The sequence below is a fragment of the Aotus nancymaae genome, unplaced genomic scaffold (assembly GCF_030222135.1).
Source record: "Aotus nancymaae isolate 86718 unplaced genomic scaffold, 86718_ANA_hifiasm-v0.15.2.pri h1tg000004l, whole genome shotgun sequence".
Lineage (NCBI taxonomy): Eukaryota > Metazoa > Chordata > Mammalia > Primates > Aotidae > Aotus > Aotus nancymaae.
Window position 1 is genome coordinate 37,973,284 of NW_026988415.1, and position 26,564 is coordinate 37,999,847.

Here is a 26,564-nt window from a genome sequence, read left to right on the forward strand (position 1 = left end):
AATATAAAGTAAAAAGCTAAAATAATATATGGTGATTTGCTATGATATGGCTGAAAATCATGATAGCAATAATCAAATGATTATGGGAACCTTGTTCCATAAACCTTTTTTAGAAAAAAAAGCATTTTTTTTGAATGATGGGCCATCTAGTGGCGAATGGAGGATGACAATTTTTCCAGCTTGAGAAAACACAATGGATCTTTAAAAGAAACGCCTGTTAAACCCTTAACCTCATCATCCTAACATGTCCAAAGCACTAGTCCACAAGAGTGTATACAGCAAGGTCAAGTACCATTTGAGAAATAACTGGGTGAGATATATGACTTTATCCTAGCGTTGCTCTGTTTTTGACAGATGTATATGTATATATATACATACACCTAGATGTATATGTGAATATATATGCATCTCAGATGACTTCAGGGCCAAATTCAGAAACTCGGCAAGTCCTCTTCACAGGCATCTCAAGAGGCTTTTCACCAAGACATAGTAAGTGCCTGTCTTGTGTTACACCTTTATTCTGGGAAGAAGCCACATTAAGAGAGAATTAGTGCTATGCAAGGGAGAAAATTGCTGTCTGAGATGGTTTTCAAATTGTACCTCCCAATTTTGTAAATCAAGTCTCCCAAACACCAAGTGAAGACATTTCCATTGATAGTCATTTATTCATTCAGCTTACATTTATTGAGCCACCAAATAGAATTCTGAGACTATTGTGATCTTGTTAATAGACACCCACATATTTACAAAAGGAATCCATCACCTAGTTAAGAAATATATGCAGTACAGCTGAGCACAATCTAGATATAGGGAATTTCAGGAATCCTAGAAGTGTGTTCACTCCCATGCACTTCTCTGCAAGCTGCTTAAGTTAGAAATTTTAGTCGGAATGGTTACTACATATATCGCATCAGAAAACCTTCAGCAATTATTCCTTATTGAATTAGCAGAGCAGCTGATAGCTACTGTTTACCAGTAAAAATATAATGTATGCAAATAAGTCCTTGAAGGGCTTCAGAGAGCTCTGCCTTTAGAGTGACCAACCATCCTAGTTTGCCTGGTTCTGTTTTTTTGTACTGAAAGTTATGCATCCTGGGAAACCTCTTGGTCCTGTGCAAACAGGTACGGTTGGTTACTCTATCTTCCTTAGAGTCTTCAGATGATTTATCCTGAGCAAAGGATCCAACATGCAAGCAACCCTGAAAAAGAGAAAAGTAATAATCTAAGTTGTGTTTGAGCAACTGCTAAACAGTTTTACAAACCACTCTCAAAACAATTCTAATAGGCAGATACTATTATTATCTCCACTTTGCAGATGAGGAAACTGAGGCACACAGAAGCAAAGAAGTTGCTTGAGATGATTTAGCTAATAAGTGTCAGGAACAGGATTTGAACACAGACCGGTGTAGTGCTAAAGCCCGCATCCTCAAGCAACATGCCATGTTTTCACTACTCGACAGAGTGCTCAGTCACAGCAGCTTTTGGGCTGCCAAAGTTCACCCCTGGTCCCAAGCAATTCAATAAGGGGAATCCTAAGTTATCAAAGATCTTGGTATTTCCTTAAAACATTTTGATGTAAACTTCAAGATCTTAGAAGGTTAGACAAATGTTTTTCAAAATGTGATTTTCCATTTACTTAATTGTGACTCACATAAGGTGCTGATTTAAAGAAAAAAGAACACAAACTTAAGCCCTAATTCACACCTATTAAATCAGAATGTCTGGGGATCCATATTTTCAACAGGTGCTCAAATTGACCTGGGTGCATAGTAGTTTGAGAACTACTGGGGTAGAAGTTTCTGAGAGATCAGCCAAGATCCAAGAAATTAACTTCATTCACTTTCTCATTCTCGCCGTCTTGTTTTCCTTCTCTCACCCTACCAAATGTGAACATACCCCCAAGTTTCATTATTCTGTCTTCTACTTGGCCTTCTCTCTCTATTCCCTTCCTCAGAGGCCTCCATCATCATCGCTGCCTAGTACGTTATATGAAGAGCTGTGAGACTTAGGTCCTGCTTCCCACAGTACCGTCAACTTTATGACATGGGGCAGCTCAGTTCCCCTCTCTGAACCTCAGTTTTCTCACCTCTAAAATGGTTGGAGCTGTGAATGTGCATTTTTAACAAGTTCCCCATATGATTTTTTAAAATCTCCTCTAAACTCTGAGAACCACTGATAAAAATGTATGGTAAATACTCTCTTCATTGCAACAAACCTGATACCATGTTCTTAGCTTCTCTTCCCCCGCCCCACCAAATATTTCTGTGCACTTTCACTTGCTGTCAGCTAGTGTGCTTAGATAGTGTAAATTTATTTTATTATCGGCCAAGCACAAAAAAATCCAAAAGGCAAATGTGATGCAAAAAAGTTTATCCAATTTATTTCCAAGCCAAACAGAGATGACTTTGGATTTGGCACAGTTTTAGATTACCCATGACTCTGATCTTCTCCATTAGAGTGAGTAATTGAAAACTAGCTATGTGTGTGCTTACAGAAATTGTTTTAAATTGTTCACATTAGATAAATCTCAGCCGCTGGTGCTGTCTATAAGAAATGGTGGTAAGAATATTAATGAGCACCTTCCCTAGAATGAGAATTTATAACTTCTAAACAACCATGAAAGCTCCTGTTTTCATTCTCACAAATTAGGGAACTGATGAGCGGAGGTTTGCATTATTCAAGACCAATGTCAGACAAGGGATAAGAACATTAGCTCACATTTATTAGGCACTTACAATGTATGTCTTAGTCTATTTTCTGCTGCTTTGAACAGAATACTACAGATTGGGTAATTTATAAAGAACAGAAGTTCATTTGGCTCACAGCTCTGGAGACTGGGGAGTCCAAGAGCATTGCACCAGCATCTGGCAAGGGTTATCCCATGGCAGAAGACATCATATGGTGAGCAAGAAAATGGGGACAAAACTTATTTCTTTATCAGGAGTCTGCTCACACGATGACTAACCCATTCTCATGATAACAGCATTGATCCATTCATGAAGGCAGCACTTTTATGACTTAATTACCTCTTAAAGGTCTTATCTCCCAATTTAATTACACTGGCAATTAAATTTCAATATGAATACAAGATTAATATGCACAAATCAGTAGCTCTCCTATACACCAACAGCAATGAAGTGGAGAATCAAATCAAAAATTCAACCCCTTTTACAATAGCTGCAAAAAAATAAAATATTTAGGAATGTACCTAACCAAGGACTTGAAAGACTTCTGCAAGGAAAACTAGGAAACACTGTTGAAATAAATAATAGATGGCACAAACAAATGGAAACACATCCCATGCTCATGGATGGGTAGAATCAATATTGTGAAAATGACCATAGTGCCAATAGCAATCTACAAATTCAATGCAATCCCCATCAAAATACCACCATCATTCTTCACAGAATTAGAAAAAAAAGTTCAAAATTCATATGGAACCAAAAAAGAAACCATAGCCAAAGTAAGACTAAGCAAAAAGAACAAATCTGGAGGCATCACACTATGTGGTTTCCAACTATACTATAAGGCCAAAGTAACCAAAACAGTGTGGTAGTGGTATAAAGATAGGCATATAGACTAATGGAACAGAATAGAGAACCCAGAAGTAAACTTAAATGCTTACAGCCAACTGATCTTCAAAAGGCAAACAAAAACATAAAGTGGGAAAAGGACACCCTTTTCAACAAATGGTGCTGGGATAATTGGCGAGCCACAGGTAGGGGAATGAAACTGGATTCTCACTTCTCATCTTACAAAAAAATCTACTGAAGATGGATTAAGGACTTAAACCTACCTGAAACTATAAAAATTTTAGAAGATAACAATGAAAAAACCCTTCTAGACATTGGTTTAGGCAAAGATTTTAAAGCAAATGCAGTAAAAACACAGATAAATAGTTGGGACCTAAGTAAACTAAAGAGCTTTTGCACAGCAAAAGGAACAATTGGTAGAGTAAACAGACAACCCACAGAGTGGGAGAAAATCTTCACAAAGGACTAATATCCAGAATCTACAAGGAACTCAAATCAGAAAACAACAACAACAACAATCCCATCAAAAAGTGGGCTAAGGACACGAACAGACAATTCTCAAAAGAAGATATACAAATGGCCAACAAGCATATGAAAAAATGCTCAACATCACTAACGATCAGGGAAATGCAAATCAAAACCACAATGTGATATCCCTTTACTCCTGCAAGAATGGCCATAATCAAAAAATCAAAAAGTGGTAGATGTTGGTGTGGATGCGGTGATCAGGGAACACTTCTACACTATTGGTGGAAATGTAAACTGGTACAGCCACTCTGGAAAACACTGTGGAGATTCCATAAAGAACTGAAAGTAGAACTACCATTTGATCCATAAATCCCACAACTGGGTATCTACCCAGAGGAAAAGAAGTCATTATTTGAAAAAGATAGTTGCACATACATGTTTATAGCTGTATAGTTCACAATTCTAAAATCGTGGAACCAACCCAAATGTCCATCAATCAATGAGTGGATAAAGAAACTGTGGCATATATACAAGACGGAATACTACTCAGCCATAAAAAGGAATGAATTAATGACATTTGCAGTGACCTGGATGAGTTTGGAGACTATTATTATAAGTGAAGTAACTCAGGAATGGAAAACCAAACATCCTGTGTTCTCACTGATATTTGGGAGCTAAGCAATGATAATGCAAAGGCATAAGAGTGATACAATGAACTTTGGGGACTTGGAGGAAAGATTATGGGGGGGTGAGGGATAAAAGACTACAAAATATGGTGCAGTGTATACTGCTCGGGTGATGGGTGCACCAAAATATCACAAATCACCACTAAAGAACTTACTCATGTAACCAAATACCACCTGTACCCCAATAACTTATGGGGAAAAACTCAACATGAGTTTTGGGAGGAACATTCAAACTGTAGCAATGTGCCAGGCACAGCACTCAATTCTTTCTGTGGAGGATCTCATTCAATCCTTACCCTAGGCCTATAAAGAGATATTACTATGCCTGTTTTGCAGAAGGAAATAAAGGTTCAGAGAGCTTCAGCAACTTGCTGAAGACCACGTAGCATGTAAGACATAGAGCCAGTCTTGAAACCTAGGACTCTGGCTCTAGAGGCCATACTCTTAACCGTGATGCTACGGGCCTGCTTGTGCACAATCTTCCTCTTCCCACACTTCCTACCTACTAGTAGCTTCTGTCCCAGACCAATAGTGCTGGCAAATGAGAGGCATTAGATAAAGAGCTTCAGCTCGCTGCTTATAGGCTAACTTTTTACCTTGTATCTAACACGTGGACTTCATTCCTAAGACAAGTACACTTGGAGCCCAGAGTTTATCTGTCCCTGTCTTGCTACCTAGTTGCCTGACTTCATAGCCTGCCCTTTGCCTCAACTTCTAAGGTTAAAACACTTTCTTCCCTGCCCTTCCCTGATTCTCCAATTTCCCACCTTCCTTGGATGGTACTCATCTGCTTAGACATTCCCAGATTCCTCACTGTTGCTCTGCTCATGGGATGGATGCCTTGTTACCTTAATTGGACATCTCTGATGCTGACAGGACCAGAGCTGGTGTGTCTCTCCACTTTCTGCACACCATAGTTTTTCCTCTGGCCTGGACTTTTAATCACTTCTACCCCCTTATTGCCATCTCATTTTAGGATGCAGGCTTAGCTTCAAGCTCTGGCCTGTCATTTCCTAAACTCGCCCCATATGATTACAGTTTACACTTCTGTGTTTAAATAGTCTTACAATAGGCTGTGGGCAGAGTCCCCATCATTTTCTATGCACTTTATGGCAGTAGAGTGTTCCTTAATAAAAGCTGCTGACCCAAAGGATCCTGTGATATACATAGATAGGTGATTTCAAAGATGGAATGGATCATCAAGATCGTTTAGTCACAGCCTTTTACTATAAATCGAAAAACTAAGGCACAGAATGGACAGGTGATTTGCCCAAGGTTAAATGGTGATTAGTAGTAGAACTGAGACAAGAACCTAAGGTTTCTATCCGCCTACCCAATGTTAAATATCTAGACCACACTGGTAGTCACGGTGCGTGGTGCTAGAGAGAAAATGTCAGATGATTTTTCTGTCTGAAACAAAGTTCAGTGGTCCACGATGAAAGGATCAATCAAAATAGAATGACAGCATCAAAGAGCCCAGAAGATAATATGAGTCAAGGTAGTATCTGAAAAACTTTCAGACACAGAGACCCTAAAATCAAGAAGGGGTTAGGGATACATCATTTTGGTTCCTCTGGGAAGCAGATGCCAAAAGATAGGAACAAAAGAGATTGCAACAAGGGTAAGACCAGTAAATGATAAAAGGGGATAAGAAGCAGAAGTAGGTAGAGAAAGCCTTCATGCCACCTACAGTATGACCATTGTGAAAGAAGAGGGAGAAGGAAGGATAGGATAAGAAGAGCCTCAGACTGTGATGCAGCTCTGAGAAATCTCAGCCAGTTCAACAATAATCTTTCCCATACAAAGCGTACCCACAGAGGCATCCTGCATTCACCCCCACCTCAGTCATTGTGTGGGGACTGCCCAGAAGCGTATGCGCTCAGCTCAAAAGTTGACACAGATCCTAAAGATGCTACAGCTGGAGTCTGTCAGCTAATTGAACTCCTTGTGACAGGTGTTCTCTTAAAGGAAGATCTTAGCAGCATACCTTCATGTCTGCTACAAATGAGTGGTTAGAATGTGTTTGAAGCACCTCAAATGCTTCAATTGACCTGCAATGAAACAGTTAACACTATTACTCCTTGAGCTACTGTCTCTAGGGGCCAGGTCACTCTTTCCAGGACAGGTGAAGTTTGGGTTTTCTGAGATTTGCTTAGGGGAAAGCCCTGGAAGAGAAAGATAGCAGAGACTGGTATGGATAAAGGGTAAAAGCGTAGAATGAAGTGGGACATTTTCTCAACAGTGTCTACCTTCACTAGGATGGTGCTGTGGCTGGGAGAGAAGCTATTTTGAGACGAACATTCTGAGTATATTATTGGAAGCCTACTATATTTTGAGATCTATATAAATCCTGGAGTATAACAATAAGTGAGCATAATGATGGGGAACATGGTAATGTTATCTTCATGAATGCAAAGTTAGGACTTCAGAATACCTTGTCTTGGCCTTAGCCTAGACATGAGTGTTTCAGAGAATGGCAGGTGCTAGCAAATGTGGACCCGCCGGATGTTCCTTCAAAGTATATTTGGGTCAGGGAGCGGTGGCTCACGGCTTTAATCCCAGCACTTTGAGAGGCTGAGGTGGGTGGATCACCTGAGGTCAGGAGTTCGAGACCAGCTTGGCCAACATGGTGAAACCCTGTCTCTACTGAAAATACAAAAATTAGCCAGGTGTGATGGTACATGCCTATAATTCCAACTACTCAGGAGGCTGAGGCAGGAGAATCGCTTGAACTCAGGAGGCACAAGTTGCAGTGAGCTGAGATTGTGCCATTGCACTCCAGCCTGAGCAACAAGAGTGAAACTCTGTCTCAAAAAAAAAAAGTATATTTGAAGCCAACTATTTACTATAATAGAGCAGGTCTCTTCTATACTCCATATCCATAAAACCTGTCCTAGACAGCTCAGGATATCAGTCTGCTGGTAGTAGCACTGGACATCTGTCTGATGCCTGTGCCAGATCACCCTGATATTTTATTTGGGGCTGGATGTATACTTTCATTTAACAAACATACTGAGGGCCTTTTCTCTTTCAGGTACTGTTATAAGCACACACCAGTGAACAATACAGACAGAAGTCTCCCTTAGAGCTTACTTTAGAGATGGTGGAGACCATAACAAACAATCAAAGTGACAAGGTTATTTCACAATATGTTAAGTGCTACAAAGAACGTAAAACAGGATAAAGTGATCAAAGTGATTCAGTAAGTGCGAGTGATGATGGGAGACTACATTAGATAAGATAGTCAAGGAAATGTCTCAGAGTTGGCATTTGAACAGACTATAAGCCGAAGTTTTAACAATCTCAAAGAAGAGCATTCCAGGCAAAGAGAGCATCAAGTGAAAAGTCTTTATGGCTAGAGCAAGTTTGTTTTGCAACAAGAACAACAAAAAAGGCTTGGGAGACTTCTGATCTGGACAAGATTGAGAAGACCCAATTTCCCCCGTTTAAAACAACTGTAAATTCTGAAAATGTCACAAGAGACAACCAAGGAGAATTCTGAATGGCGGTAAGAGGAAGGCAAACCGGTTTGTGACCCCTGGAGAAACAGCACAAAAGCAAAGCATCTTGCATTTCTCCACCCAGTAGAGAAAGGCCATTCAAACCTGACATTTCCCTAACCCTGTCTGAGCACCAAAAGGCAGCCTAGTTAAGCCTATTAGTTATTCTCCTCAGATGGAATGGGAGTCCCTCTGACAAACGTCAGTGAGTTAGACACCAGTGGCAAGAGAGATCAATCAGAAACCCCGACAAAAATAAACAGTTGGAGAAGTGTTCTCCTTCCCTGCTGGGTAGATCTTAGCCTGTCCTTTTTTGCTGTGAGATGCTGAAGCAGGCAGATAGAAGAGAAAAAAGGAATGTAGCCACAGTAAGTGGCCTATTCCGGGAAGTCTCTTTGTCTCTGTAGGCCTGACACTCTTCTGCCCTTCCCACAGATGCTAGATAGCTGCAGACAGTAATAGGGTGCCCCACCACATCCCCTCACCCAGTAAAAGGCACCTTGCAGTCAACCTAGAAAAACCCTTCAGGCAGCAACATCAGGGAACAGAAAAAGAGCCCTGGTGGCATCCAGATAAATGAAGCAGATGAATATGACACTTCATAGACCCTGAAAATAAAACTACCATTGGAATCACAGCTCATAAAAGCTAGGACCTGTGTGCTAAACCTAGACAATATGACTGTCTGATAAATTAAAGATTTACATAGAACCCACAGTCTCCTAACATAATAGACATGATATCATACCAAGAACCAAGAAATGGAAAACCTCCTGGATAGGTGCAACGGCAGAGTAGAGATGACAGAATCAGTAAACTCAAGGAACAGATCAATAGGATTTACCTAATCTGACTGACAGAGAGAACATGGCAAAAAAAAAAAAAAAAAGAAAGAAAGCAGAGACTATTATGGGATAATTGCAAAAGATCTAATATTCATATTATCAGAGTATCACAAGGAGATGAGAAAGAGAATAGGGCTGAAAGGGTATTTGAAAAAAATAATGGCTGAAAAACTTCCCAAATTATGTGAAAGACACAAACCTACAGATTCAAGAAGTTGAGCAATTCCCAAACAGGATAAATTCAAATCCATTCCAAGGCACATCATAACTAAACTTTTAAAACTAAAGACAGCCAGGTGCAGTGGATCATGCCTATAATCCCAGCACTTTGGGAAGCCAAGGCAAGAGGATTACTTGAGGCCAGAAGTTTGAGACAAGCCTGGGCAACATCTCTAAAAAGAGAGACCCCCATCTCTAAAAAGAAGTTAGCTGGGCATGGTGGTGCACACCTGTAATTCCAGCTACCTGGGAGGCTGAGTTGGGAGGATCACTTGAGCCCAGGAATTTGAAGCTATAGTGAGCTATGATTGTACTACTGCATCCCAGCCTGGGAAATAGAGTGAGACTCCATCTCAATAAATAAATAAATAAATAAGTAGGGAAAAATAAAACTAAAAACAAAGAAAAAATCTTGAAAGTAGCCAGAGAAAAACAATGACCTATGGGGAAACACCAATTCAAATTACAGCAGATTTCCCATCTGATACCATGGAGGCAAGAATGCAATGGCACAAGTTGAAAGTGTGGAGACAAGAGAACTGTCAACTGCAAATTCTACATCTGACAAAAATATTCTTAAGGAATGAAAGTGAAATAAAGCATTCTTAAATGAAGGAAAAACTAAAAGACTTTGTCACTAGCAGAATTCTTAAATAATAGCTAGAGGAAGCTCTTTAAACAGAAAAAAATTGATAAAAGAAGGAATCCTGGCACATTAGGAAAAAAGTGTAAACAACAAATAGAGCATATATACCGGTACACAGAAGACATTGTCAGTTTCCTCATGAGTTCTATAAGTCAGGTTTGATTGCTGAAACAAAAATTATAACGCCCTCTGATACTGAGGACAATGATAATCAGGACCACGGAAGATGAAGAAATCTAAATAGAAGTGAGGTTTTCACACTTCACTTGAAGTAGTAAAATGAGATATCATCTAACCCCAGTTAAAATGCCTTATATCCAAAAGGCAAGCAATAACAAATGCTGGTGAGGATGCAGAGAAAAGGCAACGCTCGTACACGGTTGGTGGGAAGGTAAATTAGTACAACCACTATGGAGAGCAGTTTGGCGATTCCTCAGAAAAACTAAAAGCAGAGCTACTATATGATCCAGCAATCCCACTGCTGGGTATATACCCAAAAGAAAGGAAATCAGTATATCCAAGAAATATCTGCACTCCCATGTTTGTTGCAGCACTGTTCATAAAAGCTAAAATTTGGAAACTACCTGTGTCCATCAACAGAAGAATGGATAAAGAAAAATTGGTACATATACTCAAGGGAGTACTATTCAGCCATAAAAAATTGAGATCCTGTCATTTGAAACAACATGGATGGAACTGGAGATCATTATGTCAAGTGAAATAAGCCAGGTACAGAAAGACAAACCTCATGTTTTCACTTATGTGTAGGAGCCAAAAAAAAAAAAATTGAACTCATGGAGATAGAGAGTAGAAGGATGGATACCAGAGGCTGGCAAGGGTAGTGGGGGACTGGGGGAAGGTGGGGATGGTTAATGAGTACAAAAAATAGTTAGAAAGAATGAATAAGACCTATTGTTTCAGGATGCATATCTCATTCTCCATGATATGATTATCTCACATCGCATGCCTGTATCAAAACATCTCATGCACCTCATAAATATATTCACCTACTAAGTACTCACAAACATTAAAAATAAAACAATTTTTAAAACTAAGGATTGATCACAGACTTAAACATAAAATGAAAAACTATAAAACTTTTGGAAAAAAAAACAGGAGGAAATCTCTGAGATATAGGGTTCAGCTGAGTTTTTAGAGTTAGCCCCAAAAGCAGGGTCTATAAAAGGAAAAGTAGATAATTTGGACTTCATCAGAAATTTTAAAACTTTTGCTCTGTAAAAGTACATATGAAGAGAAAGAAAAGACAAGCCACAGATTGGGGGAAAATATACATGTACAAATCACGTATCTGAGAAAGTGCTCATGTCAATAACACACAAAGGACTCCCAAAACTCAATATTTGATAAATCCAGTTAGAAAATGGGCAAGATATATACAGACATTTTGCCGAAGAGAACATAACACATGAAGAATAAACACGTGGAAAGCTATTCAACATTGTCAACCATTAGAGAAATGCCAGTTACAGCTACAATGAGATAGCACTACATACATATCAGAATGTCCAAAGTAAAAAATAGTGGCAACACCGAATACTAGTGAAGGTGTAGAGAAACTGAATCACTCATACATTGCTTGTGGGAATGTAAAACAGTATAGTTACTCTGGAAAACAGTCCAGCAGTTGTTTTAAAAATTAAACACATAGCTGGGTATGGTGGCTCACCCCTGTAATCCCAGCACTTTGGGAGGTTGAGGTGCTGAGATCACTTGAGCCCAGCAGTTTGAGACCAGCCTGGCCAACATAGGGAGACCCCATCTCTAAAAAAAAAAAAAAAAAATCCAGATGCGCACCTGTGGTCCAGTTACTTGGGCAGACTGAGGTGGGAGGATCGCTTGAGCTCAGGAGATTGAGGCTGAAGGGAGCCATGCTCATGCCACTGCACTCCAGGATGACAGCGTGAGCAAAGTGAGACCCTGTTTCAAAAACAAAAAAATTAAATACGTGCTTACAAAATGACTCAGCAACTGCACTCTTGGGCATTTATTCCAGGGAAATGAAAACTTATATTTATGTAAGACCTGTAGATAAATATTACAAATGCCCTTCAATGGGTGAATGATTAAACTGAAGCACATCCATACTGTAGAATACAATTCAGCAATAATAATTTTAAAACAACTACAGATACGTGCAACAGCCTGGATGAGTCTTTAGAAAATTATGCTGAATGAAAATAAGCCACTCCCGAATGTTACATACCGTACAACTCTATCTATATGATGTTTGTGAAATGACATTTTAGAAATGGGGAACAGATTAGTGGTTGCCTAGGATTAAGGAGGTGTGGGTGGAGGGAGATGAATAGGATTATAAAAGGGCAACAGGAGGGATCCTCGAGGTGATGATAGCACTGTTGAATACTTTGACTATGGTGGTGGATACGTAAACTTACATGAGTGATCAAATTGTATAGAACTAAATACACACACACACATATAAGTATTAATAAAACCAGCAAAATCTGAGTAATATCGGTGGATTGTATCAATGTCTCTATTCTTACTGTGATATTACAGTTTTCCAAAATGTTACCATTGGGGAAAACTGGACAAAACGCACGAGAGATCTCTGTGTATTGTTTTGCCAGCTGCATGTGAATCAGCAATTATCTCAATAAAAATGTCAATTAAAACAAATGGCCAGTGTTGCTGGAGCTTAGTGGAGCTAAGCAGAGGCCAGATTATCCACAGCCTAGTAACCCGAGGACGGAGTCTGGATTTTGTCCAAAACCCATTGGGAAGCCATTGGAGGGGAATCACATGAATTTATTTATATTTTAAGAAATCATTCTGATTGCTGTATGGCGGCGCCAGAGTGGGAACAGGCAGACCATTGTAGCAGGCCAATGTTTTTCCCTGTATTGCTACCATTGTAGCAAGAAATTTCCGCTACCTTGGATCAGAAATGAGTGAGGATGGAGAGATGTGGATGGATTCAGGATATATTTTGGAGGTGGAGCTAACAGAAGTTCATAGCTGCACGGATGACTCTGAAGTTCCCATTCCAGGGAATTTTCTGGAATGGGGCCACTTCTACACAAACACCCTGAGCTATTCTTATAGGACAAGTGAATTTTTAGAAATGGAATATACATTTGGGTACATGCCGACTGCCTGACGTATCACATGGGATTGGTAGCAACCTTTCTGGTAGCTTTAGACGTTAGAAATCTCAAGCAGTGTGGAAATTTCTAAAATAGAATTACAAAAAATAATAGCTCCTCTTGGCAGACAGATTAGAAAAAAGAGGTCAGCCTCCAGATGGATGCAGTCCCGTGCAGGGCACAAGGCTTGGTGAGAAGAGCATGAGCTGAATTTCAGTCCCCCACTCCCTTAGCCAGGCACCATTGTGTGGAGCCCAAAACAAACCCTGCAGACCTGCTGCCAAACGAGTCCCGCCTGCTGATATTGCGGCCTGTGGACACTAGGGGGCAGCCAACTATGTAAATTCGGCCTTCCCTTGAGTTCCTTGGGAGGGTCAGCTGTGGTGTCCCATAGACGTGGGCCGAACTTCAGTTTCAGGTAAAATTCGTTAGCTCCCAGAATTTCCCAGGCTTCGCTGGTCTGGGAAATTAATTGCTCATTAATCTCTTTGAGACTGAAGAATTGGGCTGCCGGCTCATTTGACTGGTAAAACTAACCCAGTTTCCTACAAGTTTGTTTATATCTTGCCAAGTGGAGCTATGGAATGTTTCTTAAAGCAGTTTGAAAATCTGAAAAATTCCAGCATAGTCCACATCACTCCAGTATGATTCCAACATATTCTGGTTTGCAAAAGGGATCCCACTGTATTGTGAGTCGGCCAGCTAGGGAAGAGTATGATTAGAACCCAGTGTTTCCAGTTATAATAGTATGGAGCAATCTGAGTCTCGTGGCCCCGCCTTGTTAATCTCTTAGGTGGCAGCACCAATGGTGGTGAGGAGACAGGTTCGGCTGATTGTGAGAATAGTTCCACAGCCTCCTTGCCTGTCACTGATGTACAGGGCACACAGTACAAGCATTGCTTCCTAGTGGCTACTAGGTGGCCTCTAGCCTCCCCAGCCTGGGACCACATCAGCTTTGCCCCAGAGGATGGCATAAGGTGATTGTGTGAAGGTGTCGGGAGACTAGCAGAATGACATTTGGGAAGGATTTCTGAGTGCCAGGTGGAGGGCCATGGCTACAATAGGGCATGGCAGCAGAAGGAGACAGAGGGGAGCATTGGGAGCCAGTGTGCTGTGTCAACCTGGGCTCAGAGAACCAAGGTGAGTGGAAATAAGGCAACTGAAGTGAAGCGGAAGCAGCAATTCCAGAACACAGGCACCCAATGCCCCGTGGGGTTGTTTCATACTGATATTTCTCTGGACAGACTGAATCTAGTTTAGTTCACAGGGCCAGGTTGAGGAAAATAACAGTAAAGCATTCTGTTCTTCTCTAGGCTGTCTCAGTCCTCTGTAAAGGTGGTAGAGGATTTGCCCTGCAAGGTATTCTGCAAGCCCCCCTCTCAGGATAAATATGTTTGCATGGTCAGCCTGGTACCCTGAATTATTATCGTTATTTTTTTATTACAAACATGCGCTTCAAATCATTAACACAAAAGAGGTCTTGTGGAAGCCAAGACTGGCTGTGCAGCCGCGAATGAAGCCTGCTTTCCAGCAGAGGGCAGCATCCACTGGTTATAGTTTATTCCTGACCTGAACAAGAATAGTGAAAGCTTCAGGGAGATTGAACAGGGGAGGATGTGGTCTGGAAAATGGGAAGGGGGTGGATTTCCTCATGTTTCATCTTCTCTTGCAATGTCATGGTGTATCTGGGGACTCAGCTGTTACTGAGCACTCCTCTCCATTGAGTACAGTAAAAAGTCACAGAGGAACCAGAGAAGCTGACAAGGACTTTGAGGGATTTTTTGTTTGTTTTTTAATCCCCATGGAACTTTGGATAAAAGAATGATTACTTTGGCAGGAAAAGTAGCTACTAATATTGTTTGTGGTGTGGATTTCTTTTTTGTGACATGTAAGAACACTGCTTTTAATCTAGTTTTAACACCCTGAAAATGGTTTATCTCAATATGTGCTCATCTTCCTTCCCCTTTCCAAGAGGGCCCTCCTCAAGTTCCCCTATCAGTAGCTGTCTCACTTCCTCTTAAAAGTCCCCACGCAGTAGCTGCCACACTTCACTTTGGGAAGAGAAGTAACTAGGAAGGGGTAAGCTGGCTCAGAGCTTTCTTGCCCTCCTTGTCAGGGGCTCAAATCGATCTCGGTCCCCTCCCCAAAGGTTATCCAGCAACATAACAGGGACCTGTGTGTCTGCAATTGAAGTGAGGGGCTTGCGTGGGACTTGTACCCCTTTTGGCCCAAGAAAACTCAGACAAGTCTTAGCCACTTACTGACTGTAAGAAGCAGATATGGTGTTTAAACAGAGGTCTTTTGATTGCAAATCTTATCCTTGCTTTATGACATTGGAGGGTCTTCTGGACAGTAGAAACTTGATTAGTGTTATTGAGAGGTCATGTATATGACATAGTGGTTAAAATCCCAGTGTCTGACACCTGGGGTATGTGTGTGTGTGTTGTGTGTGTTGTGTGTGTGTGTGAATGTATATATAACATAAAATACACCATTCTAATCATTTCTGAGTCTATAATTCAGTGGCATTGTCTATTCACAATGCTGTACAATCACTACTATCGATTTTCAGAACTTTTTCATCATCTCAAAGAGAAACTCTGTACTGACAACTAGTTTTCAATTCAGGTTCTGCCACTTAGTAGCTGTGCAAACTTGTACAAAGTCCTTAATTTCTCAGGCCCTCCATTTCCTCATTTATAAGATGAAAATAGTAACAGCACCGGCTTCATATGATTGTGTGTATATATGGTAATATTTATTCATATTAATGACATATCAATTGATTTGTTAACTGAAGAATATTCCATATTAACTGAGTTCTTCTTTTTTTTTTTTTTTTGAGATAGAGTTTTGCTCTTGCTGCCCAGGCTGGAGTGCAGTGGTGCGATCTTGGCTCACCACAACCTCTGCCCCCCGGGTTCAAGTGATTCTCCTGCCTCAGCCTCCCGAGTAGCTGGAATTGCAGGCATGCACCACCTGGCTAATTTTGTGTTTTTATTAGAGACAGGGTTTTACCATGTTGGTAAGGCTGGTCTCGAACTCCTGACCTCAGGTGGTCCGCCCGCCTCGGCCTCCCAAAGTGCTGGGATTACAGGCATGAGCCACTGAGCCCAGCCCATATTTACTGAGTTCTTACTCTGTGTCAAGCACTATGCTTTAACTAGTGAATGGCAGGGTGAAGACTTAAACTTAGATTGGCTTGGCCTTAGGACTTGCATCTATACTGCTTCTACTGTGAGAAGTTCTGAAAATAGATGATGAAAAAGTTCTAATAATAGTGGTGATTCATTAAGATAAGGATGCTCAGGGCCTGCCACACAGCATTCCGTCAACCAATGCTAGCTAGTTATTTTAGTTATTTTTTTTTTAGAGATGGAGATCTCCCTCTGTTACCCAGCCTCACCTAGAACCCCAGGCCTCAAGTGATCCTCCCACCTCAGCCTCCCAAGCAACTAGGACTACAGGCACAGCCACTGCTACACCCAGCTTCAATGCTATTTTATGGTTATCATTACTGCTGTCAAATTGAGTTTGAAACTCGTACCTTCTTAGCCTCTCTGGTAGGTTGTTCTCTTCTCCTGCACAGGAATGTCACAAATAGCAATAAATTTTCCCTCCATTTACGTAGGAAAAAGAGGCATGCAGCCTCTTTGATGGACGTCTGACTAACCACATCTGTTTGCCACCTAAGAACTGCTACCGTAGCTACAGGGCTGAAAGATATCCATCTCTTTTTCCATTTTTTGTCCCATGTAGGCCAGGGGCCTGGCAGGGCCAGCAGTGACAAAGGCTATCTTCCAAGGGTGAAGAAGAATGAAGGAAAATACCTTTTAGCCACTGAGCTCATAGCTACTCTCACGTCCCCCCCCGTCTACCCACTACCAAGACCTGTGCCTCCCCTGTAGGCAGTAGATAACAGTGTCAAGGGAGAGAAAAGGGAAGAGAATCTTATCCTTCTCAGCCAGTCATGCTACCCGTGAAGTTTTCTCACCTCACCCTCTTCTTCTTTCAGTGCCAGTCTCTTGCTTCTGGCCACACATGAGAGAGAAGAGAATAGGGAAGTGGAACAGAATGGGGAATATTAGGGGGATCTGTTCTCTCTCTCCTGCTTACTTCCCAGCCGTCACCAGGGCTTCTCTTCCAAATTCACAAACCTATTCTAGATCCCAGCATCCTTTCCCCAGCAACTCACAGCCTTCAGCCTGCTAGACTCTCCATCTTTACCCCCTCACCCAGAACCACCTGAATGAGGGAAGTCATTGTCTAGCTCCAAGCAGTTCCAACAAGTTGTCCCTGTTCCTGCTGTCAACGATAGCCTGGGACCTTCAGGTTACATATCTGGATTCTCCCCTTATACTCTGTCTCAATAGGAGGGGTTATTTACCATTTATAGACCACAGCCCATGTTTTCCTACTTCCCTGCTCTTCCTTCTGTAGTTACTTCTCCTTGAAACAAACTACCCCATTTACTGTTATTGTTCATCAATTTCAGCTGCTTTCAAAAAGCTTTCCCCAGTTTCTCCTTCCCAGATGGGAGATCCTCGTCTTTTCTATCTTCACTGTTTCCTGTATGTATCCCTCCAAATCTGCCACTCTTCCCTGCATGTACTGCAAGAGGACACTTCAGATAGCTTCTTACAGTCTCTCATGCTAATATTTTATTTCTCCTAAGAAGGTAAACAACTTTCTTAAAGTCAAAGACTCTTCTTGAATCACATTTGCATCCGTTCCAATACCTTGCACATAGGAAACACTTGGTCAACACTTGATCCAAATTGACAGCATTTTCCCTAGAAACATGGGTAGGTTTTGATTGCTTTATGGATTTGGGAGGTGATCCTGGGGGCGCAGCCACTGTGAAAAACAGTGATTCCGTTTATGGGAAAATGCAGGCAAGCTTTAAACAGTGAATTTCAGCATGCACAGCCTGTTTATAAATTGGGGTTGGACTAGATTGACAGCAGCAAAAGAATGCAACTGGTCATTTGCAAGTTGAGTGTTCCACCAGCAGAGGGCAACATTGGTAGCATCCAAACCGAAACAACCTTGAGACCAAATTTCCTTTCCCAATTTTTTTTTCATCAGTGGGAGGAGAAAGGGGATTCTCTGGCAGACAACAGAACCTCCCCCCATCAGTTTTGTGGAAATCTGGGGTTGGGCTAGGAGGTGACTCAAGAAAAAAAAAGGGAAGTTTGCTCCAATACATATTAAATTCCCTCTCCCTGGATCCAAGTCAATACAATACTTTAAATTTTGATATGATACCATACATTAAAATGACATAAAATGAAAAATGACATATTATAACTTGCAACGCTTATGTTTTTTAACTCACTTTGCCCAAAGTTCCTCTTCGATTGGATTTTCATTGGCTTTTACAGGTGAAAGGGAATTTAAAGGAGTACTCTAACCACTTGGGGCTGTTGGTTAGAGTACCCCAAAATGAAGGCCTCAGCAGCATCCACAGTAGCAGAAGTTTTTCTCTGACCTTCTCCTGCCCTCCTGTCTTTCAGTCCCATTGTCCCCCAAGGCTAGCCATAGAAACTAGAATTCCTCTTCCCCAAAACAGCTCAGAGAAACCAAAACCCCTTTCCTCCAAAGCCAGCCATAAAACCTAAAACTATTGCTTTAACTTGCCGTCCACTTTTCTGTGTCAGAACCAGCCAGAAAGAAACAATGTGACCTACCTTGTTTAACTGTAGGTTATAAGACCTCCCATTCCATAGAGGGTCCTGCCCCACACCCAGAAGGAAGGAATGCTTGCTCGGAGAGGCCTAGAAGAATCTAGACAGGACTTGCTGGGTTTCCCCACTCAGTCTATTACCATTAGATCATACCCTTTTTGTCCAACCACATTTCCACACCGCTGTCCATACTTTGTTGAACCTAAGCAAAAAAATGGACAGCTCCTGTATCCTTGAGACTTCATTGTGAAGACTCCCATACGTGTTAAATTTGTATGCCTTTTCTCCTATTCATTTGCCTCTGGTCAGTTATTTTTAGTGACCCTTCAGAGGGTGAATGGGAAGTTTTGCCTTGTCCCTACAGGGACCTTGTGGAGTTTTTTTGTTTTGTTTTGTTTTTAAACCCTTTAAATATTTCAGGCATGGCTGGGTGGAGTGGCTTATGCCTGTAATCCCAGCACTTTTGGCGGCCGAGGAGGGCAGATCACCTGAGGTCAGGAGGATGAGACCAGCCTGGCCAACATAGGGAAACCCAGTCTCTACTAAAAATATAGAAGTTAGCCAGGCATGGTCGCACGCACCTGTAGTCCCAGCTACTAAGGAGGCTGAGGCAGGATAATCGCTTGAACCTGGGAGACAGAGGTTGCAGTGAACCGAGATCGTGCCACTGCACTTCAACCTGGGCAACAGAGCAAGACTCCATCTCAAAAAAAAAAGAATTAAAACTTTACAGATATAGCACTGATTACACGGGTACACATTCTATTTATGCTCTTCATATATGTGTGTATGTGTGTGTGTATATATATATATATATATATATATTACATTTCAGTAACATTTACCAAAAAGTGACTGATACAAATGAGGCCTCTGTGTATTCTCCTGCTCTCATCTTCCTACTGTCTACAGAGGCCCTGAATGTGAACGTTGTCATTCTTGTGCACATTTTCGTACTTTTACCTCACATAAATACATCCATAAACAATATGTAGTGTTCTTCTGCATCTTTTTAAACTGCATATAAAGGATGACCTGAGTATGTTCTTCACCTTGTTAGTTTTGCTCCACATTGCTTTGTATATTATTATAGACACCAGGCAAGCATTAGCAAATAAATGGTTGTGAGAAATGTATCCACGTTTATACATGTTTACACTGTGATTACTTTTCTTTTGCACTTTGAGCTATTCTACTTAAAACTTCCTTTTAAGAGGTGATTACATTTCGGAGAATTTCCAACTTGGAAAAATCTCTAGAAAATGGTCTGTACTCCTCCTGCCAGGCCTCTACTCTCCATCTAAGGCTATACCCAACACATGCTTGTTTAAAGCTTCAATACATTCAACCAGAAATTTCAAACAATGAACACTTCCTGAAAGACGTCCTTGAAATGCAAAGTTGTGAGGGAAGGTATTAGGAAGCATAAAAACATGTTACACAGGTAACTCTGATTTCTCCTGAAATGTTAATGAGTTATCACATGATTCAGTTCTGCATCTGGACGTTTTTTTAAGCCTCCACTCTCAAACAGGGGCATATGAAGGCAAATTGAAGCAAGCCAGTTAGGAAAGCATTTTGCATACAAATTTTGATTTCATTTTCTTATTAAGAAGAGAAAAAGTCTGGGTGCTGTGGCTCACGCCTATAATCCCAACACTTTGGGAGGCTGAGGTGGGCAGATTGCTTGATCTCATGAGCTCGAGACCAGCTTACCCAACTGGCAAAACCCTGTCTCTATTAAAAAATACAAAATAAAAAATTAGCCAGACGTGGTGGCGCGTGCCTATAGTCCCAGCTACTTGGTAGGCTGACGTGGGAAGATCACCTGAGTCTGGAAAGGTTGAGGCTGCAGTGAGCCGTGATAACAATACTCCAGCCTGGGTGACTGAGTGAGACTGTGACCCTGTCTCAAAAAAAAAAAAAAAAAAGAAAAGAAAAAAGAAGAAGAAGAGAGAAAATCCTCAGATAAGCCTCTTCCCATTCACCTGAACATTTGCACCATTTGTTTTACGCAAATGACTGTTTTTCAGGGTCAAAACCAAGTTATACGCAACTTCTCTGTCATCTGATAAAGCTGTAACAGACCAGTACTGTTCTTCTTAGAAATATTTACAGGATAGAAACATGAATATTGCCAGGAAAGAAATGTGTTTACATTTATATCAAAAGATTGGAAGTCTAGGTACTTTGAAGAGTGCCTCATTTTACAAAGGCGAAACCCTCAATTTACAACTCTGCTACATGGGGCATTTCACATCTCATTTTACTCACTGGAGTTTTCTTTCCTTTAATACCCTCGTCTATTTTATTGTTATTATTATTTTGAGACAGGGTCTTGCTCTGTCACGCAGGCTGGAGTGCAGTGGCATGATCATAGCTCACTGGTGCTTCCTGGGCTCAAGTGGTCCTCCCACCTCAGCCTCCCAAGTAGCTGGGACCAGAGGTGCATGCCACCACACCTGGTTAATTTTTGTATTTTTTTTAGAGATGAGGTTTCACCCTGTTGCGCAGGCTGGTCTCAGACTCCTGAACTCAAGCAATCTGCCCACCTTGGTCTCCCCAATCTCTTGCAATCTTAGGGTGTGGCCACTAAAGGGACACTGATTTGGTTGCATTTTGCAACCCCTGGGGTGGAGGTGAGAGGGTTGGGTGGGAAGTGCAAATCTTAGTCAAATGATCCACACAGCCTTTGCTATAGCTACTTCTTCCTATAATTGACATGCGTGAGTTTTTACTTTTCCTAAAGAACAATTAAATGAATAGAAAAGCACTGAAGTAGTCATTAGTAGATTTGTAAATAGGCCCTGTGGTAGGAAAAAAAAGAACATTTCTGCCATTGATTCATTCCCTTAGTCAGTAAATAGTCACTTAATTTTCTCTGTGTGCTGCTCATTGTCCCTAGGCACTGAGGGCACAGCAGTGAGCAAGACTAAGCATGTTCTGTCCTTGTGAAGTTGATGTTCTAGTGGGGAGAGACTGATACAATAAACAAGATTATTTTAGATAGTGGTAAATGCTATGTGGAAAACAAAGCAGGGTAATGTGATGTCGGGGTTGGATAATTAGTTTAGATGGAGTGGTCAGGGAAGGCTTCTCAGAGGAGGTAACCTTTGAGCAGAGTCCTGAATAAGAGTGTGTCAGTCAACAAATATTAACATAGAGTTACTGTATGACTGAGTCATATAATTCCTACATATATATCCAAGAGAAATGAAAACCTATGCTCATACAGAAACTCATACACGAATGTTCATAGCAATATTCTTCATAATTGTCAAAAAGTGGAAACAACCTAAATGTTCAGCAACCAATTAATGGTTAAAATGTGGTATAACCGTACAACAGAATATTATTCCACCACAAAATGGAATGAAGGTGTGCTATAACATGGATGATCTTTGAAACCATTATGCTAATTGAAATAAGCCAGTCACAAAAAGTCATGTATTGTAGGATTCCATTTATATGAAATTTTGGGAATAGGCAAATTTATGGAGACAGGTAATAATATATCATGGTTGATGAGGAGATGAGGAGTAAGGGGGTAATAGCTGAAAGATCTGAGTGCTCTTTTTGGGGTGAAAAAAAGTGTGAAATTAGATAGTGGTGATGATTTTACAGCTTTGAATATATTACAAACCATGGGATTATACACTATAAAATGGATGAATTTTAGTGCATGTGAATTATATGTCAGTAAAGAAATATAAAAATCAGATCATAGGCTGGGCGTGGTGGCTCACGCCTGTAATCCTAGCACTTTGGGAGGCTGAGGTGGGTGGCTCACCTGAGGTCAGGAGTTCAAGACCAGCCTGGCCATCATGGTGAAACCCCATCTTAAAAAAAAAAAATCAGATCATGAGCCAGGCACAGTGGCTCACGCCTGTAATCCCAGCACTTTGGGAGGCCGAGGCGGGTGGATCACCTGACGTCAGAAGTTCGAGACCAGCCCGGCGATCATGGTGAAACTCTGTCTCTACTAAAAATACAAAAATTAGCTGGCTGTGGTGGCAGGTGCCTGTAATCCCAGCTACTAGGGAGGCTGAGGCAGGAAAATTGGTTGAACCTGAGAGGCAGAGGTTGCAGTGAGTCGAGATCGCACCACTGCACTCCAACCTAGGCGACAGAGCAAGATTCTATCTCAGAAAAAAAAAAAAAAAAAAGGGAAAAAAAATCTAATCATGAATGCCTGAGTCACAGTACTTTGCTATTCATTTCACAGTGACAGAAAAGCACTGAAAACAAAAAAAACAAGAGTGAGTCAGTCACTTATATGGTGATGTGAGGGAAAAGGGTTTCAGGCAGAGAAAACAGCAAGTGCAAAGGCCCTGAGTGTGGGGAGAGCTTGGTTTATTTGAGGAACACAAAGCAGCTGGGTATGGCTACTGTTGAGCAAGTGAGGGAGAGAGTGATGAAAGGTAAGCTGGGAGACGTAGGTAAAGACCAGAAAGTATAGGGTTTTTTTACGCCATTTTAATGAATGTGGATATCTTTCTCAACATGGTGAGAATGTATTGGAGAGTTTCAAACAAGGAAATTACATGATCTCACTAAAAAATGTTTAAGATTCCTCTGACTGCCAGGTGGAGAAAGTCTGTGAAGGGGTAAAAGTAGAGGCAGATAGTGAAGCTACTGCAGGAGACTAAGCAAGCGGTGTTGGTAGCCTGCGCGAAGGCGGTAACAGAGACGATGGAGAGAAGCAGGTGGATTCAGGACATACTTGGGAGATAGAATCATCAGTACACACTGACATGGAGTGTGAGATGGGAGGGAGGGAAAAAGAGAAATTGGGTATAACTTCTAGATTTTTCATCTGAATTACAAATAAATAATTTTTCTTATTTCAGATACCTTTAGAACTCTTTTTGGCTACGTGAAAAGGCAAGACTGAATCTAGTTATAACCCAGGAATGCAATATATAGGTCTGTCCTTGTTTCTTTTTCTTTTTTTTTTTTTTTGAGACAGAGTTTCGCTCTTGTTACCCAGGCTGGAGTGCAATGGCGCGATCTCGGCTCACCGCAACCTCCGCCTCCTGGGTTCAGGCAATTCTCCTGCCTCCGCCTCCTGAGTAGCTGGGACTACAGGCACGCGCCACCGTGCCCAGCTAATTTTTTGTATTTTTAGTAGAGACGGGGTTTCACCATGTTGACCAGGATGGTCTCGATCTCTTGACCTCGTGATCCACCCGCCTCGGCCTCCCAAAGTGCTGGAATTACAGGCGTGAGCCACTGTGCCCGGCCCTTTCTTTGTTTCTTTAGTTACTCATTCACAACTATATTGCAGTTTTCACCCTTTTTTCTCTCAAATAATCCAACCTCCATCAATAGCTCTGTGATAATAATAATGGTCTTTTCATCTTAATTTTATGTTTCATTGTTATTATGTTATTATTTCCTCCTGCTGTTTTCCCTTGCTGCCTACTTATAAATGTGGACTTTTCAGAACATAAACTTTCTGTGAAAGCCACTGCCTGACCACTTGTATCTCCCAGTAAGGTCAGCAACCCAGGGTTACAAGGAACTACATGAGGCCATTTTTCCTGGGAGTTGTCCATGGCCTTGAATTATCTGTGGTTTCCAGTTACTTTTGTTATTCTTTCCACCAGCAAAGCTAATTGAGTTGGCTCCAAGTCTCTGAAACAAAGGTTTTATAATGAAGAATGAAAATCTGGCCAACTTATTTCATACAATTCAGCTAAAAAGCTCTATACCAGTAACTTAATAAGGTCACAATAATATAGTTTTTCTCTTACATGCATTTCAGTTTTATGAAGTGTCTGTTTCTAAATTGCTTTTTAAATTAATGAATATTTCTAAATATGACAGACTTCTGGTAAAGAAACCAAGTCAGTAGCATTAACTTAATCTTTGATTTTATTAGTTGTACGGAATCATGCAGTTTCTCATTAAGCTACTTAGAAGATGTTCACCTTTCTTTCAGGTCCTGTTTAACTATCTTGAAAGAGACCCTTTTGCACTCAATGTGTCCAAAATGTGTTTCATCACTTTTCTCTCCAGCCTGATTTCCCCTGTGCCTTCTGTTCTAATAAACAGCACTTCCATCCAACCAATCAACTGAGTTAGAAACCTCCCCCTCATCTCCCTCATTTGATCAGTTGCTAAGTCTTTTCACCTACCTCCTAAATATCCCTCTCATGTGCCCAGCTGTCCATTTCTATTCATCTCCAATGCCACTTCTCTGGCTCAGGCCTCTCTTTCATCTGGAATATTGCAATAGTGTCCTGACAAGCCCACTCTCCTATTAGTCATCTTCCTCCCAAGCCATCCTTCCAGCTGCTGTCACAGTGACTTTTCTAAATGCAAGTCTGATTTTTAATTTCCTGCCTAAAAGCTTTCAGTGGCTCCCTATAGCTTGTTGGATAAAATCCAAACCCTTAGCACAGCACACACAGCCCTCCATTATTTGTCCTTTGCCCACTTTTCCAACATCACATCCAGCAAAGGGAACATAGTTGTTTCCTATGCTCTAGGTATACTGAGTTACTTACAGCGCCCCTAAATATGTCATGAGTTTTATGTCCCATTGACTTTGTAGATGTTGTTTCTCTGCCCAGAAGAATGTTTTCCTTTTCCTCCCCACTTTACCCCCCCCAGCAAACTCCCATTCTTTTTCAAGACCAAGTTCAAATGTCTTCTCTGTGAAACTTTCTGAGATCCACTCCTTGGCTCTCATGGAGAGAAGGTGCTTAATGAATGCTGATGAATGGGTAAGTGCATAAATGAATGAAAGGTAGCTCATGGGATCAAGGGTGGGCAATATGGCATAAAGGGTTAGGAATGAGGACTTCAGGGTATTGAAGGATGTGAGAAGTTCAGCCAGAGAGGTTGGATTAAGGATAGGAAGAGGAGGAAAGTTGCAGAGAACGGAGGAGTAAACAAAGACAGCTTTATGGTTTCCTGGTTCAGGGTGACTTTCTTATACTTATTTAATTCTTTCACAAAGTGAAACATGGTTACTACTGAGCTGAAGTTGCTGAAAGGAGAAAGGTACTGAGATAGGCCTTTCATAAAGAGCAAGGAAGATAAAGTCATATTGAGAGATGTATTGTTTTTTGTTACAAATACAGTCAAACGTTTCCACATATCCCTCCAAAATGTTCACCCTACAAGCAACCCTACACGTATTTATTGTTTTAGTATCTCCTCTTCCTGCTCACATGAAGTGGAAAGGTTACTTTTCAACCAAGAAACTTTGGAAAGAAAGCTAAAAGTCCCTGAGAGCGCACAGAGTTTCCACTATGACTTTTAACCAACATTCAATATAGGGAAGAGATGTGCAGTAATGACTCAGTCCTCAGATATTCTAGGATGCTAAAATAACACATAGCTCTAGAATGTTAGGGTTAGAAGTGCTCCTGAAGGTCATTTGATTTAAATATTTAAATAGATGAGAAACCAAGGCACAGAGAGCTCAGGTTAGTAGCAGGTTGTAATGGGGAAGACAGAGAAATAGACTATTTACAGCACCATGGAGCACCATGAGAGTGGTATGCTATGGTACTGTGTAAGGAGAGGCATGCAGCAGACCTTAGGGATGTGATGGAGAGGTGTCAAGGAAGGAAGTCTTCCTAGAAACCTTAGGTGTCTTAAAGAAGAGGAAACGTCAGCTTGCAGACATTGTCTCCTCTCCTTACCTGTTTTGTATCCTGTATTGTTTGTTTGACTAACTTGACACAGACTTTTGCCATGATTGATGAAATATGTCTTGCCTTCCCCATCACATTCTAAATTTTAGAAGGAAGGAGCCTGTCCTTTATTCTGTTGTATTGCCTCATAGTGCCTAGCCTCTTGTGTACATACAGGGTAGATAATAAACAAATACAGTTAA

At 41.1% G+C, this 26,564-nt stretch overlaps 1 long non-coding RNA gene across 1 annotated transcript; it reads right to left on the minus strand.

Annotated features, from left to right (window-relative positions):
• Positions 1 to 312: 312 nt before the first annotated feature.
• Positions 313 to 24,929, minus strand: LOC135278097 (uncharacterized). The gene is made up of 3 exons (XR_010345661.1): positions 24,853 to 24,929; positions 11,713 to 11,835; positions 313 to 1,199 (listed from the first exon to the last, which is right to left on the minus strand). It is a non-coding gene; the product is annotated as an uncharacterized LOC135278097 (long non-coding RNA).
• Positions 24,930 to 26,564: the final 1,635 nt, after the last annotated feature.